This window comes from Coenobita brevimanus, unplaced genomic scaffold, assembly GCF_032717465.1.
Source record: "Coenobita brevimanus isolate Jiangsu-jjx unplaced genomic scaffold, ASM3271746v2 jjx.HiC_scaffold_2835, whole genome shotgun sequence".
Taxonomy (NCBI): Eukaryota; Metazoa; Arthropoda; class Malacostraca; order Decapoda; family Coenobitidae; genus Coenobita; species Coenobita brevimanus.
Genome location: NW_027643802.1, coordinates 150001 through 155000, shown reverse-complemented (window position 1 = coordinate 155000; position 5000 = coordinate 150001).

Sequence of the window (5000 nt, the reverse complement as noted above, 5' to 3'; positions counted from 1 at the left end):
GGGGAGGTACATCTTGAGGCACCACGGGAGACACAGAAGGGATGGGAACTCCAGCCTCAGGTGATGAGGGCTCATCGTCCCCAACTTCCATTGGCACTACAGGGAGGGGCTGCGAGGTAGACCGGCGAGAGACAGCATGCCCCGACAATCGGATCCTCGTTGGAGGAGTTGAGGGCTGCAGCTGCAGCACTCTCGGGACCAATGAGGTGGGGGTCACAGGGGGCCCAGAACGACGACACGGGGCCTTCCTTCCAGGCCTCCTCTGCACCATGGGTGGGGAGGAAAAAGACTCGGGGATGATGATGGCAGGGAGCCCATTGGCCTGGAAAATGGCAGGCAGGCGCTGGGCAAAAACCGCCAAATCTCCCCCAGAGAAGGCCTTGGCAACCTCCACACACATAGTAACGATGGTGGAGGCAGAGGAGGCAGGGAAGGAGGCAGAAGCCGCAGCTGGAGGCTGGCGCTGGCGCCGACGACGGGAAAGGGCGTGTGGAGAGCCCCGCACCACCTGGCCTGCAGGGCCAGTAACAAAGGCAGCTGCAGGACCCTTGGCGCTCTCCTCCACCACGAACTCCACCACCTCGCCAGCAGCAACTGAAGGCACAGGATGTTCTGGGTTAGGGGTCACAATGGAGGAACGGTGGATAAAAACGTCGTCGCCTGTATCCCGACGAGTCAGGAAGCCGTACCCCTTCCTAACGTGGTACCACCGTACCTGTCCCACCACCTTACGCCCCATGCCTCCGTGGTCCTCATCCTCAACTAGCTTTACGTTCTCCTTGGTACGAGCCATGGTCCTCCTTTCGTCCTCTCAGGTCAGGAGCTAGGTGAGTCGGTAGCAATGACTCCCCGTATCAGGACTCACTCCAGGTCAGGAGTTGAATAGAAAGTCAGGGATAGAGATAATTTCAGCCTGCGTCCTCTCCCAGCCGCTGCTCCTGACCGACCACGCTGGAGTCCACCGCCAATACGAAATATAAGGCGCCTTTAACATCGAGGCAACCCAGGAACAAAAGCAGAGAAGGCGATAAAAGAAAAGAAAAGAAAGTCCAATGAATGTTATAAAGGCTGGCCAAGTTGCACCAGTTGCCCCTCTATTATATACAGTTTTCTGTTTTAAGCTCCGTCCCCAAGATGGCGCCCTGCTGTCTCCCTCGCCTCGACCCACAACACAGCCTCGGAGCCATGCCACATCCACGGGTACGGTGGCCCCTTCAGACTTCAGTTACCCCATGACAAAGGTTGGGTGTAGACGTCGGTGATCTAGTTCCGCGGCGCCTCCCTGTCTACCTCGATCCAAACCTTCATCCTTCTCACATTCTCTCTCTCTCTCTCTCTTCTTTCCTCCATTTCTCTTCCTCTTTCGATCCGTCTCCTCTCTCTCTCTCTCTCTCTCTCTCTCTCTCTCTCTCTCTCTCAATACTAAACTGACACAAGTAGTTAATAAGCCTACACGAATCACTGCTACCTCTGATACTCTTCTTGATATAACTAAACTCTATCTGTCTATTGCCAGACGCCTTAATCCCGTAAGGGGTGGCCGCAGGTAAATCGCCTCCATGTCGCCCTGTCCCCCGCCATTTCACTGCCCTGCTCCCAGCTCACCCTCCCCTCTCTCATATACCTGATGAAATAACTGGTAGTCATGTTGTGCCACATATCATAGGTGATCAAGACCTTATGACTGTAACCACAAATATAAGTAAGCCTAAACGTCCATCTACTATTAAAACTTTCCTATGTATCTATTGCTAGACGCCTTAATCCCATAAGGGGAGGCCACAGACAAATCGCCTCCATGTCGCACTGTCCCAAACCATTTCACTGCCCTGCTCCCAGCTCACCCCCCCCCTCCCTCATATACTTCACTCCATCCCTCCATCTCATCCTTGGCCACCCCCTCCCTCTCCCTCCTCCACCTCACTCACATACACTCTCCTCGTCAGTCTCTCACTCACCGTCCTCTCCACATGGTCAAACCTTCCATTGCCTGAAATCCTATAGCAATGATGTACTGTGTTGCCACCTACTAAATGAAACCAATCAGTACTATTCTGGCCACTGACAATGTACATGAACAGGTTGATGTGTTACCCTCAGTGTACACCACAAGTTTGTACAAATGTGCCGCCCTTGTTACTAGAGAAATACCACGTCCTGCTGCCCCTTGCATTACCCATGACATGTCCTGCCCCTTGCATTACCCATGACATGTCCTGCCCCTTGCATTACCCATGACATGTCCTGCCCCTTGCATTACCCATGACATGTCCTGCCCCTTGCATTACCCATGACATGTCCTGCCCCTTGCATTACCCATGACATGTCCTGCCCCTTGCATTACCCATGACATGTCCTGCCCCTTGCATTACTCATGACATTCGGTAAATAACACAAACACGGCATCACACACGCAGTCAATTAACACTAAACAGGCTCAACATGTCATTACAGGAACATTACAAGGATTTAAAGAAAAGAGCCAAATCACTTATTAATGAATCTATTAACCAATATTATCACAAAGGACTCAAACTCAAGAGGTAATACTTGTGCAACATGGACAATACTCCAAGACATAATACACAACAATAACAACTACAACAACAGCTTTTTGATCATCCACAAAGTACAGCTGAAGAATTTATTTTTTCGCAAACGAAGGTAAAAGAACTTTTGAAACTACACAGTTCTTGCAAGCATGTACCACCATAAATCCTGCATCTGCCAGACCTGTGACTGGTAATAACACAGGCAGCATGACACAATGCCCACCAGACACTGTTGATGTTAACACTGTAATATTAACAATTAAACATTGACAAAATACTACATCTTATGGCTCAAACAATATTTCACTTCGTTTTATTAAGGCTTCCCTCTTCCTACTCGCATTGTATTTAACCCACATAAATTCTTCAGTTGTTACGGGCGTCTTCCCTACTGCTTGGCAGAATGCTATAGTCACGCCTTTATATACAAATGGACACACTCAGGTCGTGGGTAATTACCCACCTGTTTTACTGCTACCTGTTTTTTTTCCTAAAATTATTGAAAAATCGTCTCAACTCAACTAATAACATTTCTTGAATCAAACCAACTTCTCTCACAAACCCAGCATAGTTTCCGTGCTAAGCTATCCACAAATACAGCATCACAGTTATCACTGATAATATCACCATAACATGGATAATACACACATATCACTTGTAACCCTCTGTGATCTATCAAAAGCTTTCGATAGTGTCAGCCATTCCATTCTTCCCAATAAACTCAGTAAAGGCAGTGTTGATCACTTCTACTTTGACAGCTGCCTTAATAATAGAACACAATCTGCATCCGAAACACCAAATTCTCATTCAGTAAAGTCAGTGTTGATCACTTCTGGTTTGACAGCTGCCTTAATAATAGAACACAGTCTGTTCACATCCAAAACACCAAATCCTCCAAATCAATGTCATTTATGGGGTACCCCAAGGCTCAATTCTTGGCCCTATGCCATTCAGTATATATGTCAACGATCTCTCAGCAAATCTTAACGAGTGTGTGTTAGTGCAATATGCTGATGACACTCAGTTTCTTCACAGTGGCAAACTAAATTCTCTCCAGGATATACTGCACAAAGCAGAGGAAACCTTGAGTATGGCCAGGGAATATTTTCTTAACAACGGTCTTCATCTAAATACCACTAAAACGCAATGTATGTTCTAGGGTGCAGGCCAATGATCTCACTAATACCACCTAACACTACTGTACGATTTGGAGACACAGCAGTTCAAGCCAGCACTATGTAAAAAAATTAGGTATATATGGACTGCTACATGACCTTTGATAAGCATGTAAATGAACTTAGCAAAAGAGTACTGGGCATATTAATATATATTAACAGGATAAAAGATGGCTTTGACAAAGACACTCGACACATCATAGTGCAGGCACTGGCCCTAAGTATGTGGCACTGCAGGCACTGGCACTAAGTATACTACGGCAGTGTAATATGTGGCACTGCAGGCACTGGCACTAAGTATACTACGGCAGTGTAATATGTGGCACTGCAGGCACTGGCACTAAGTATACTACGGCAGTGTAATATGTGGCACTGCAGGCACTGGCACTAAGTATACTACGGCAGTGTAATATGTGGCACTGCAGGCACTGGCACTAAGTATACTACGGCAGTGTAATATGTGGCACTGCAGGAAATCTCAACTTTCACGTGTACAGAAACTACACAATTTTGCTGCTAAAGTTGTCGATGGAAAAGCCAGGAAGTCTGACCATGTACTGTACTGTACCATGTCACTGCAATGTTAACACAACTGTAATGTACTGTACCATGTGCTGTACCATGTCACTGCAATGTTAACACAACTGTAATGGCTAAACACACCAAACAAGATAAAGTTTAACACAGCCGTCACAGTCTTCCAATATCCAGCTAATCTCTACCCTGACTGTCTCCTATCTTTTATATCGCTGTCACAGTCTTCCAATATCCAGCTAATCTCTACCCTGACTGTCTCCTGTCTTTTCCATCGTTGTCACAGATTTCCAATATCCAGCTAATCTCTACCCTGACTGTCTCCTGTCTTTTCCATCGTTGTCACAGTCTTCCAATATCCAGCTAATCTCTACCCTGACTGTCTCCTGTCTTTTCCATCGCTGTCACAGTCTTCCAATATCCAGCTAATCTCTACCCTGACTGTCTCCTGTCTTTTCCATCGGTACACAACATGACACAAAGTATTACTAGACACAACAATAATCTGTTCGTTGCTAAGGTTAATAGCGACTCAGGTGCAAGATCCTTAGCAGTAACACGGCCAAAGATATGCAACCACCTGCCAGAAAATGTCAAGGAATTACACAGTTTACACACTTTCACAATTACACTTAACAGTCACTTACTAAACACCGTCAATAACCTTACTGTATAACGCTAAACAATAATAAACTAATAAAATATGAGGCAAAAATATGATGTGATAATTGACAAACAC